The sequence below is a fragment of the Euprymna scolopes genome, chromosome 42 (assembly GCF_053919585.1).
Source record: "Euprymna scolopes isolate OS-2025 chromosome 42, ASM5391958v1, whole genome shotgun sequence".
In the NCBI taxonomy this organism is placed as follows: domain Eukaryota; kingdom Metazoa; phylum Mollusca; class Cephalopoda; order Sepiida; family Sepiolidae; genus Euprymna; species Euprymna scolopes.
In genome coordinates, this window is record NC_136523.1 from 17,902,662 (window position 1) to 17,917,161 (window position 14,500).

Genomic DNA, 14,500 nt, shown 5'->3' on the forward strand with positions numbered 1-14,500 from the left:
TTTTTATCCAATATCTTATTAATTTAGCATCATAGCTTCTATTTTTGGGTTCATGGGGTTTCATCGATTTATCATGAATCGTTATTTTCGCACCAAAAGCTACGGAAAATATTACCGCATCAATGGATTTCCTTTCGATAAAATAAAAATAAATTTTATGTAAAAACGAAAATATACAAAATGGCGGATGCTGTGTTCGATTAACTGATATATTAGCGTAACAACTCGTTTAATAGAAAATTTTCGTGCTCTGTAAGGTTGGGCTTAATTTAATTTTTATTAGTAGTTACTTCCCTTGAAAAAATGCTTCATAATTATTTTTAAATCTGATAATTATTTTATATACAGTAATATTAAAAAATTCCATGTAAATATAAGTAATGAAACCGTAGATAAAGTTAGCGTCTAATTGTAGAATATATATTTTAGTATTTATTATTTTAGATAACTCAATTAAGAGAAGAGTTGTTTTTATATGGAGTTACTTCCCCTGAATTAATAACCTTTAAAAATCAAAATACTTCATAGACTTTATATCAAATAATATTTTATATATGCCGACATTAAAAATAATTAAATACCATGTAAAAATAAAGAAAACCGTATTTCTTATTTAAGACAACGGGTGTTTTAAATTCATAAGATTTAAAAAGCAAAATTCTTAATAATTTTTTAATACCACATAACTATTTTATATAGAATAACATTGACAATGATAAAATACTGGACGAATTTACATAAGGAAACCGTAGATAAAACCGCTTGCAAATAATCGAAAATATACTTGGCTGTATTCAAGAATATAAATGCCTCTACAAAATATTTATCGAAACAGTGTAACTAAGATGTGTGTACCTTATTAAGTATTCAAACCCGGTGATATTGGTGGTAGTAAAAAGACCTGCCACTTAGAAGATGTTATATGTTTACACTTCAGATTCTGATGTTTCTTAATCAACTGGATTAAATAAACATTTCTTACAGATTATCTCCTTACGTTTCAAATCCTGGTGCTTCTTTATCATAAACCTGATTATTAAACATTTCTTGTAAGCGAACTTACTTTGATTTTTTCCTTTTATGCTGGGTTACTTCCCTTGAATGTCTTAACTAAAAAAAATAAAAACTTTTTTTTTATATATACTATATAGCGTAACTATTCTATATAAGACGACATCAAAACTAATAAACTATCGTAAATATACGTAAAACGACATAAGTAAAGATTCCATACAAAACAGAATATACGATTAAACTATTTACGAAATAAAATTAAACTATAACGCTGAATAGATGCGTATATAAATATGTACATATGTAAAACCGGTGTAGCTCAAAGTTAGGTATCCTACAAAATATTCGAACCCAGCTGGTGACAGTAAGAGGAGAGGATTATCTCCTCATACCTCAAATCCTGACACTAATTAATCGTAAACTCCAGCAAGAGAAAAGATTTCCTGTAAATCTGACTTACCTCCCTTGATTATTGTACTCCCGCTATTTCGATAAAACTAGAAAGTTTTTATGAATTTAAAAATGACAGTGCAAATTCTTATTTTACATCGATTTATTTCCCTTGGATTCGAAAGCAACAACAAAAAAATAGAACAACTGATATTTTTTAATCTCAGTATTAAATAAATATTAAGTATATCGTACTATAAAAGCGAACAGGCGTCTGTATAAATACCTATACACTTAATGGAAAGTTTAATTTAAAAAAAAACTATAACTTATCAAGTGCTTTTCTTGGTGAGATTTATTCATATATACTTTTAGTAAAAATGTATATTATTAAGTGTTCAAGATATCTTTCAATGCTTCAAATAAGAAAATAAGCTCAATAATTAATTGATTATATCAATCAGAGCTTTCATATAATTAAGTAGATTTCAAAATTCAATATACATACATAAGCAGTGTAGCTAAAATCTATGCAACTGACGAAAGATTGTAAACCGGTGACATGGGTAGTAATAAGAGTACTTATGTATTAACATAAAATTTATTAAAGATTTGTCAATATAAGTATAAACGTCATTGATATCAGGTTAAAAATGAAACAGAATGCATTATGGTGGAATTGAATTATATAAAAATGTTCATAGTCAGATTAAAAATTAAATATTATAGTCCTAGAAAATAGAATGATAAAAAATATACCAGATAAAAGTTGAACGAATATGTTTTAGAACTTTTAAGTCTGATATTTTAGTTATTATCTAAGAAAAAAATAATGACAACTGCCTTTCAGAGAAGAAGATACTTTTCATAAAATAAAATTAAACTATAACACTGGTGGTGTAGCTAAAATTTATGCACTGCTAAATATGTAACATAGTGATTCTGATATTAGTTTACGAATAAACCGGAATGTATTATGCTAGATTTAAAATTTTATAATAAAATTTAGGTGTTAAAATAGGAATGAATAAATTATATATTTTATTGTTATAGAAGTGAATGATATAAAAACATTGTTGAGTAATTTTTAACAATTTAATTCCGATGGTTTTGTTCTTAAGTAATAACAGTAAATGTAATAACGTAGCGTAGGTATATTAGGCTATTTATGAAATGAAATTAAACCACAACAAGAGACGCCTAGATACATTTACAAGTCATCTGGATAAAAATTATATACTTTACGAAATATTCAGACCGGTGATACTGATCGTAGTACGAGTAGTTTATGCTGAGAAAGTGGTTATTTACTCCCACTCTATCTATCAAATTACTAATAAAAACAGAAACCGGTGAGCGGAGTAAATATCAAAGTGTAAAAATAAAGATACGAAATTAAAAATTTTCTTTCCAGGAACACTAATCAACGATAACAATAAGGAATGGCAAAAGTGAAGCTTTTATGCAATGTCTTCTAATTAGAATATTCACAAGCTGAAATAAGGAAATCAAATCTTAATTTACTTTATATATATATATATATATATATATATATATATATATATATATATATATATAGTTTACGTGTAATAATAAGTTTTAGCTAAAGGCAGACAATTAGTATAAGTTTTAAAGTTTCTTTTTCAGAATACGAACGAATAGAAATATATATTTCTGATAATATTTCGAACAGCAAATGAAATATATTTAATGACAAACTTCAATTTATTTTTGTGCTGGAATTAAAAGATATAAATATTAAAGTCGTAAACCAAGAAATTGCTTAATTTTTATATGGAGTTACTTCCCTTGAATTTGTAAATCTTTAATATAACATAAATATTTTAGATAAAGTAACAGTAAACGTTTGTATCTATTATTCTACATTAAAATATATTTTTACATATATTTATTGCTTATATTTAGTTGTTTAATTCAGTTTCATATATAGTTCGTTTTAAATTTGTACTTGTTTGTTTTTAAAAAAAAGTTTAGTCGGTTTCAGTTAGGATAAAGTGTTTATTGAGTTCGAGTATGCCAGACAAGATGTTTTCTTTGTTCATACGGAATTATTTTCTCTAAATACTAAATTTGATCTTTCATGAAACAATATATTTTGTTTCCGCAAATATCACATTACTAAATCCGATTCGTTCTAAGAAAAAAAGCAAATATTAAAAAACATTTCATCTTTTTCATTCATATAAATCAGCTATTTTGTCATTTCTTGTTTAAAGAAATACTTGCATACAAATCTGGACGTCAGTCATAAGCGTCTCTAGTTTCTCTGATAAACCAACACGAACGAATTTCTGTGTACGTCTGCTATATAGTTATCTGTACCGGTTATGCTCAGTTATCTCCCTTATCGGAATTCTCTAAGTCACGAATCGCTTAGTTAAGCAATAATTCGTTTTATATAATATTGTTACTTGTCTGTTCATCGATTCCGATTATACGTAGTTGATTCCCATTATTAGCATTCTTCAATTTCGTTTAAAAATTTATTAAGACTTATCAATTAATTTCAATGATTAAGTAATTTAATATTAAAAAACACACAAACAACCAAATGTTTGAATCGACTAGCTAAGCAATATTTCGTTTAATAAAATCTTGTTAGTAGCTATACCTGGTTTCCGGTTATATAGAGTCGCTTTCCCTTATTTGACTTCTTTGTGTAATAACAAAAAAACTTGTTAAGGGTTTTCACTAATTTTAATGATTAAATAATTTTATATACATATAAAACGAAATGTTTGGGTTGCTTAACTAGGCAATGTTTAATTTAATAACATCTTGTTACTTATTTGTCTTTGGCTTCCGGTTATATGGAGTTGCTTCCCCTTTATTCGAATTCTTCGATTTCGTTTAATAAAAACTTGTTAAGGCTTAATCAACAAATTTTGTGATTTTTCTTAATTTTAAAAAGAAAATGCTCGAATGATTTAGATAGGCAATAGTTCGTTGAATAAAGTCTTGTGAATTGCCTATCTTTGGCTTCCGGTTATATAAAATTGCTTCCCTCTTTTTTCCGCCTTTTTTGAATTCTTCAATTTCGTTTAATAAAAACTTGTTAATTCTTATTCACTAATTTCAATGATTAAATAGTTTTATATATTAATAAAAATGTTTTAATTTAAACTGAGTGAGTTTGTTATTTCCAAGCAAAATACCAGTACTGAGTTATCTTAAAATTTATTTGTTTTATTGTGTAATACATAATACTTCCCTTCTTGGATCAAGGGTAAATATTTTATTCATATTTGACATTATTTATCACACAAACACATCTATATGTGAAGATAAATGTACATATTCGTATTAGTTATATATTGCAACGTATTAATATATATATGGCTATGCGTATCGGATGAACTCAAAGAATAAACGAGTGGAAAACTAGATGCTGATAGACATAAAAGGACAATACAAACTTTTCTTTTTTCCTATTATATTGTTTGATGTAATTCATAGATCTAGAATAAATTATATATTCACATTCAGTCTCATTTAGAACATACATATATATGTATATATAGAATTTATATATTGAAAATTATATGTGCCTACATACATATATATGTATATATATAAGTATATATATTATTAGAATATATAAGTTAAAACGAGAGTATAATAGACACGAAGTAAATATCTTTTGTTGGATACAAAGAAATTATTTTATTCATATTTTATGTTATTTAAAATATACATATATACTTATATTTTTCATGTATTGAAAACATATACGGTATATATGTTTATTTACATTCTTTATATATATATATAAATATTTTTCGTTGAATATAGACGAAGTATTTTATTCACATTTAATTTTATTTAAAAAATATTTATATTATTGATATATTGAAAGAATATATGCATAGACATACACATATATGTCTATATATTTGTGTTTGTATATATATATATATATATATACGTATATATATATAAATATATATATATAAATTATTATTAGTGGATATTAACAAAGTATTTTATTCACATTTAACTTTATTTAAAGCATATATTTATATACGTATTATATATATATATATATATATATATATATATATATATATATATATATATATATATATATATATATATATATATATATATAGGCACCCACCAAGAGAATTACGAGTACAGAAAAGTTAAGAACACGAAATAATTGAACATAAAATATGTAATGTATTATACATTTATATATATATATATTTAAATTAGTTCCTGACTGAATTTCGAATCAATAATGTTTTGTACTACGTAAAAGTTTTTGTCTGATATTTCGAGTTTTGTTCCTCTTTTACAAAGTCTTGCCATACAGAAACCTATTGTGTTTAATCGGTACAAAATTAGTTTCCTTTTATTTATTTTATTTTGAAGATTGGAATGGTGTAGATTTAAAACAAGCAAAATACTATCAGCTATTAATCTAACTTTAAAAATATTTCTTTTTCAATATATAACTTATTTTACATAATTGTATATAAATCTATTGTAATTAACAATTAATATTTTAATTTACATAACTTTTCTAATAAGTTATTAGATATAATATTGTAAGAAAGGTTTTGGTAGGTTTTACTTTCTCTATTAAATCACTAACTAGTTACTGTTTATATCAACAAAATCGTTGCATATATATATATATATATATATATATATATGAAATAGGACAATAAAAATACAAATGAATACCAAACGCTTTAATGTACAGATTTGAAATGCAAATAACTCTGTTTGAGCTTTTCACTCTACTATACATACAATATTTTACATGATTATATTAATTAAATGAGTTTAAATAAACGTGTATCGTTTTGATGACAATATCTATTAATTAAATATTATGAATGTGAAAAAAATTCGTATTCATTAATGTAGACAATATTAATTCGGAAACTTGTACTATGACAGTTTTACAAAAATTAATTAAAAAAATTCTCATATACAAATATGACCATGACTCGGTTAACAGTGAAACTTTGACGGTGACGATGACAAAGTGTTTAACGACACTGGCTAAACACTTGTGAGTGCCAAGTTCGAATCCAGTTTGTCCTACAGAAACATTTTCATCAAATTCACACTTGACATTGTGCCTAACATCCTCAAGTAGAATAAAAGAAATAAATAGATGCCTGTATTTATTTTGGTTTCTATTTCTTAGTAACGGTTTCAATAATGTGTCATATACGGTGTGAAATGCTTTCTGATATTTCGTGATTGAGAACCTCCTTTTTTAAAATATTTCCTATTTACTAGTATATTTATAAATATCTGATGAATACGACGATGATTCGGTTAGCAGTGAAAGATTTGGTTGTGATAGTAGTTAAGTAGTTAACGACCCGGACTAAAACTTAGGTGAGTCAAGTTCGAACCCAGTTTGTTCCACAGAAACACTGTCATCAAACCCACACTTGAACTTGTGCCTAACCATCTTAGAATTTATGTATAGATGTTGGTGATTTTATGTATTGATTATCAAAAGCAACTCATTTTATTTTTATTCCATAGTTACTGTTTTATCTCCAGTCAAGAACGTATTATGTGGTGTTAATTGCTTTTTTTTTTAATATTTCGTAGATGGGAACCTCTTTATCAAAGGATTACCTATTTACTCATATCTTTATAACTATCTTATGAATTTGACGATGAATCTGTTAAAAGTTAAAAGTTACGGAATAAAGGACAGTGGTTTAACTACATGGACTAAAATGTTTGCGTGCCAAGTTCAAATCCAGTTCAAATTAACACTTGACCTTGTACCTAACTTCAAAAAGCACAGGTTGAAAAATAATTACAGGCTTGTATTTATTCTATTTCTATTGCCTAATCAGTGTTTTACCTCTAAGCAATAATGTGTTTTACGGTGTTAAAGGATTTCTGATATTTCGCGGGTGAGGATCTCCTTTTCAAAGTATTTCTTATTTATTCATCAATTTTTTTATTTGCTGTAATAGCGCACAAACTGTTCATATTTTGAAACAGGATTATGTTTATCTTGCATTTATTTATTTTCTTAAGATCGATTATTTATTAAAAAAAAAAGACGGGACCAGCTGTAAAATACGATGTTTTTTTTTAATTTTTATTTTTTATTTTTTTATCTTACAACGGTTTATGAGTAAGCTCTTATGCTAGACATCACACAGAAGAGCCTGTAATCTGAGTCACAACATTCCCCAGATGTTATTATTATTATTATTATTATTATTATTATTATTATTATTATTATTATTATTATTATTATTATAAGTTACATCTAAATATCCCTGTGCTGATTATCTCATTAACACGTTTATTGATCTTTCACCCTCTCTTTTTATCTAAAACAAACAAACAAACCCCCAAAAATGACAGCAATCGGAAACCAGTATTCGGTTGTTCATCAAAACCCAAAACTCAAAACTGATTAAATATATCTGATGGTCCCAGATTTTTAAAAAAAATAAATACTAAATACTTATCTATACCTTCATAAGTTTTCAAGTTTTTAACTGTCTAATGCGCACTTTATAAACTTGGATTTTTAATGTACGTTAAAAGATATGTCGTTGAATTCAATTATTGATTAAGTTGGAATATGACGGTGGCTATGTGGTTGACGATACAGCTTGACAACCTAGGCGTGCCGAGTTCGTTTCACAGAAACACTTTCACTTAGGGTGTTTGCAACCTTTGGGCGGTCCTCTCTGTTCCCGGAAAGAATTCTGGCTAGAAATATACCGGGAAAACCAATGCAAATAATACAATCATCCGATTCATATGGAATGGAATATATGAATTGCTAAACTAAAGTTTTTTTTTTGGTAAAATATAAACGCCTTGTCAATTCAGAGTTATGTCCCCTGAATTAATTTATAAATTAAGCATCGGAAGTTAATTTTGTTGCTGGATTTGTTCCCAAACTATAAAAATTCTTTCATAAGCATTCGGTGTTGATAACTGGGCATAGACATACACGGATATAAATAAATTAATATCTATATATTGGATCTGTATATTTATGCATATATTGCTTTAAATATGGAACTGAACTTTAATTGTCGTTGCTTTTATGTGTTGGTTGTGTCGACGCCACACTGAAGAATTGTAACAACAACGAAACAGCCGTCTGTAGAACACTCACACCCATATTATAATTGCACGTCTTTTACTTTGACTAAATCGAGCTCTTTTAGCAGGACTGTCCACGTAGAATTTCTCTAGCGTAGAAGAACTCTAATGACGAACGTCTGTTTAGTTTGTTTTATACACGAACGAGAAATCATTTAGAATAGCTTAAAGGCCACTCAAGGATAGCTTTTAAAGGATTTATGATTTATATGTGCTTTTTAGTAATTATAACTCGAGCACTCTGACTATAGCTTTTCACGTAAGCTGTCGCTAATATAGAAATCTACAACAAATAAAACCAATATGCCGACCACTATTTAGGGTCGAAGGAAAGATATCGGACTACGACGCTAGTGGTTCCGGTTTCAATTCCCGGCGTTTATATGCTGGTAATATCTAGCCACACTGAAGAGTACTAATAACCCAGAAACAGCAGTCAGTGCATGATCTGTCTCTCTCTCTCTCTCTCTCTCTATATATATATATATATATATATATAATCCTTTAGATTCTTATTTTCAATAATAAAAGTCAATTGATTTTATCGAATGTCTATACTTTATAATATCAAGGGGATTGACCTGTGTATTTGTCCCTGGCTTTAAAAGTATTAAAGATGACAATATAAAAAGAAAACACTTAATTTTGAAATGCTAACAAACGAAAAACAATTTTTTGGTTAGAAAAAGTAATTATTTTGAAAGTTAAAAGAAAAAAAAAAGTTTAACATTTAATCTATTTTTCAAACAAAAAAAATTCCAAACAAAAGGAAGCAAAACAAAGAATTCTTGTTTAAATAATCTAAATTTTCGGCTTCACTCGTAGATTTCCGTAATATTTCTATTTTGCAAACTACTCGCACGCTTTTTTAAGTATTAATCATAAAGATCTTCGTACAATTTACGATCAATTTTAAAAATACATTTTGTACAATTTAATTTCATTAAAATATCTTTTGTGAATTTTGTATATATTTTTTAATTTCAGATGTTATTATATCATTTAAATTTTGCTCGCTATTCTTCGGTATTATTCGTAACTTTCCGTAATTATTTGTATTTTTCAAGCTGTGTGTCTTTTGTATATTTTTAATTTGCATACAGTTTTATTCTATTCATGTGTTTTTTTCTATTTTAAAAATGAATTTTCTTTTTCTTTTCTTGTATTAAAAAATTGTTAAAATCTATTCGAATTTTTCCGAATTCGTCCGTAAGTCTCCGGCTTTATCCGTAGGTTTCCGTAGTTATTCGTATTTTCCAATCCGTTTAAAGATTTAACAATTTTTAAATTAATTTCGTCTTTTCCTGTTCTTGTATTAAAAACACATTTTTAAAATCTATTCGTATCTTTCCGAATTCGTTCGTAATTCTTCGGCTTTATTCGTAGATCTCCGCAGTTATTCGCATTTTCCAATCTGTTCACAGTTTTAACGATTTTATGCAAAATATTAATATTTTTCCCGCTGATATATTTCCGATATGCAAGAAATAATATTTTTATCAGGCGATATTTTTATTAATCACTCGTATCTTTGCGAATTTGTTCGTAACTTTTCGGTTTTATTCGTAGATCTCCGTAGTTATTCGTATTTCCAGTCTGTTCACAGTTTTCATTATTTTAAGCAAAAGATTAATATTTGTCCCGCCGGTATATTTTCGATCTGTAAGAAATAATAATTTTATCAGACAATATTTTCATTTATCATTTTTCGACAGATGATTCTAAAATCATAAATCTCCTCATTTATAATTTATAAAAAAAAAAAATGAAATATTCCCCATTAATATTTAATTCGGCTAACCATGGGTTAATTACTTCTCCATAAAATAAATATTAATAAATAAATGTATGCATTTTTCAAACTTCCGGAAAAAACCGACTGTGCCTTGATCCCAGTTTTTAGCACACTTCGGTCTTATTCGTAGCTTTCCGTAATTATTCGTGTTTTTTCAGCTGCTTTCGTTTGGTATTTTCTTCATTTGTATACAGTTTCAGTCTATATATTTTAATTTAAAAAAATTATATATATACATATATGTATATATATATATATATATACATATATGTATATATATATATATATATATATATATATATATATATATATATATATATATATATATAGTCAGAAAAATATAAAAGTTTCTTTTATTCGAAGATTACATTTAATTTTGTAAATGTTTTGCACACTAAATTCAGCTGGTTTTGGTTAATTTTATTCTTGGCGGCGCTTGTTGTTCTCGTAATCATTAGTCCAGAGGAAACTGCTTCTGAATATTGTCAACCTGAAATAAAATAAAATAAAAAAGGTTTTAATATTAAATACATTAAAAATAATAATAATAATAATAATAATAATAATAATAATAATAATATAATAACAATGATAATAATAATAATAATGATAACAATAATAATAATAATAATAATAATAATAATAACAATAATAATAATAATACCAATAATAATAATAATAACAATATAATAATAATAATAATATAATAACAATAATAATAATAATAATAATATAATAACAATAATAATAATAATAATATAATAATAATAATAATATAATAACAATAATAATATAATAACGATAATAATAATAATAATAATAATAATAATATAATAATAATAATAACAATAATAATAATAACAATAATAATAATAACAATAATAATAACAATAATAATAACAATACTAATAATAACAATTATAATAACAATAATAATAATAATAAAGCTAGGAATAAAAAAAGCTAGGGATCATAACAAAAAAAGCCACCATAAATGGCTTAATCAGATCGATAAGACAATTTCTTTTACTATTTTTGCAAAAGGCTTGCCCGTTGGGAACGGCGATAGTGTTAATACAGCTAGAATGTCTAAAGTCAAAAGAATTGACCTGATGTTTAAGAAAGAAAATCCAACTAAATACATCCAAAGGTTGAGACTACTACTACTACTACTACTACTACTACTACTACTACTACTACTACTACTACTACTAGTAAAACAACAACAACACCAATAATTATAAAAGTAATATTAAAAATAAAATACTTATAAAATAAGAAAGAAAAAATCATAATAATAATGATGATGATAATCATAAAGTAATAATGAATAATACTTATATAAAATAAAATACAATTTAGAAAGAAAATAATAATAATAACAGTAAAAAAATAATAGTAAAAATGCAAACTATAATAATGAGAAAATAATAATAATAATAAACATAATAATAATAATAATAATAATAATAATAAAAATAATAAAAAATTATGGTAAAGATATTAATAATTATAAATAAATAAAATAATAATAATGAAATAAAATAATAATAGTAGTAATATAATGATAATAATAATATAAATAAAATAACAATATAAACAATAATAATAAATAAATAAAATAAAAATAATAATAAATAAAATAATAATGATAATGTTCAGCCGGAGTCCTGCTGGGGTCGAAAAAGAAGTCGGAACGCAACGTGCGAGAGTTTTTATAGGCTGGATCACGTGACCACTAGGGGAGTAGTGGTTGGGTTTCCTGCTAGCCAATTCACGGGTCTTAAAGGGACAAGACAAAAACTAATCTGCGAGGGGAAAAGGAGACAAATAAATTCCAATCATATACGATGGTAGTTCCAAAAGTAAGACCTATTTGTTAACAACAACAACAACAACAACAACAACAACAACAACAACAACAACAACAACAAAAATAAAACGTTGAAGAGCCACGAAGATGGGAATAATACCATTAAAACGATCAACCTTATGTGCCTCAGAATTTATTTCCATACATAGTCCCCATCATTCTCAATGCACTTTTGTCAGCGATAAACGATGCCCCCGCCGTAAAACTCCGGAGCGCGCTTTGTCACTTACACCTCAGTCGCCACTCTAAAATCCACGAACCCGTCTCCTAACTGTGCTGGCATCAACTGCATCGACTCCGTAAACGTTCAACAAACACCGATGAATGTGGATCAGTAAAAAAAAAAAATTCTACATGGAAGAATTCATTGACGGATCTTTGCTGATAAACGCACGTCTCACACCGTCAATACCTGCAACAGAGAGATGTAACTTTCATGCCATAAATGCATAAGTTTAGACATCGTAATACAATTTCTACTCCTCTTTGATCCATTCAGACGTATAAAAAAAGAGGAGACATGACTTTTGGAATAGTCTTGGTATAGGCATAACTAATTTTATATAAATATACGAGATTGGGCGATAAATTAATGAAATGGAAGAGATACCACAATAAATGAGACGTGCGAGCGACGTACAGCCTATTAGGTGATCAATAGCATGTTGTACGCGACGTCGCCTAAACCCGTGGGTCTCGTAAAGAATTCGTTTTCGCCAACGTTCAAAGAATATCAGAATGAAACTAAATAGAGACGCATCGTCGAAGACGCACTGAAGTATGACCTATACACGCGGGTGTATAAAAGCGGCACCATCCCATAAAGTTCTGAAAATCCAGGAAAAGTCACAGAACATTGGCGAACATGTTCACATAAATGATTCCGAGAGACTTCAACTCTTCAAAGCTTGCATCAAAAGCACGGATTCCTTATAGTACTCATATCAAAGAAATTTTGTTGACTTGATCGACTTGTTCTATTTGGTTTATTCAGGCTACTGTTCTCATCTTGAGTATTATTTTCAGAACGTTTCGGCCGATGTAACATTCGTTTTTTTTTTTTAGGTTTATCTTGTTGAACTCGGGAATATTTTTGTCAAACTCGAACGTCTTTCTGTCGAACCCGGAAATCTGCTCAGAATTTCGAATGGGACCCTTTATTTAATTTACGTACGCAGGCCGCCGTCGTACACATGACATTAGCTTACAAAAGGCCGGTATACAAAAGGCCGGTATACAAAAGGCCGGTATAAGGACAAAAAACTGGTATAATGACATTAGGTCCAGTTCTCTCTCTCTCTCTCTCTCTCTCTCTCTCTCTCTCTCTCTCTCTCTCTCTCTCCATTCTCAGTGGTCAGTTATTTGAGACAAAAATCAAAGATTGTCTTTTCCCTCCCACGCCAATAAATTAGAACAAAAATCAAGTTAAATACATCCGCGCTGTCTTCCATCGGTTTTGTCTGAAGTTAGTATTTTTAAGGTATGTTCTTACATACCTTAAAAATGACAGAACGACTTTGAAATGAAATGGGCTAAGAACATATAATTAATTAGTGAATAAAATCTTTCTCTGTCCCCCCCTCTTTATCCTGAGTTAGTTCTTTTTTTCGAAATATGAAAGACTTTATTTGTAGGTGGTTTTACTTTGATCAGATGAAAACATACAAAAACGTGCAAAGATTTTGTGTTTGTTTGTTTGTTTGTTTTGTATGCTTGTTTGTTTATTTGATTATTGTTTTTTTTTCTGTTCCTTTGCTTTTCTGTTTGTTTGTTTGTTTCTTTTTTTTAAACATTATTTTTTGTTTGTTTTCATTGTTAGCTAGGAAACCAACATTTTGGTAATTTTTCAAAATTTACAGATTTAAACCATAAGTAGAACTATAAAATTGTCGCTTTAGAAAAGACGACATGATTCCATTTCCTTTTGATGAAAACTGGCTTTTTTGTTGCAGACCAAATGCCAATTGTGTACAAATCCCAACAGCGAAAGGAGCCTTCTAAGTCTGAAAATTGAATGTCTCAATGTTCAACGAGTGAGATCAGAGATGCGCCTCTGTACAACGCATGCTCTCTACCGATCCAAGTTATGACAACAGGACCATTGCCAGCACCCTCAAAATGCAAATCCAGACGGTTCACCGCTTGAGGGCACAGCTACACGCATCGGACGACCCACGGTTATTGTCATTTGGTGTGGTTTCAGGTGAGGGTCACATCATGTTATCGAACATCTTTAAAGCCGGCTTGAAAGTCAACACCAAAGTGTACCTGGATGTGCTGAAGAGTGTGATGAT

The 14,500-nt window shown here is 27.7% G+C and overlaps 1 long non-coding RNA gene across 1 annotated transcript in view; it reads right to left on the reverse strand.

Annotated features, from left to right (window-relative positions):
* Positions 1-10,608: 10,608 nt before the first annotated feature.
* Positions 10,609-14,500, reverse strand: part of LOC145266949 (uncharacterized) — a 1,426,307-nt gene continuing 1,422,415 nt past the window's right edge. Inside the window, exon 6 of the long non-coding RNA XR_013864801.1 lies at positions 10,609-10,823. This is a non-coding gene — a long non-coding RNA (uncharacterized LOC145266949). The remainder of the gene's footprint in view (positions 10,824-14,500) is intronic.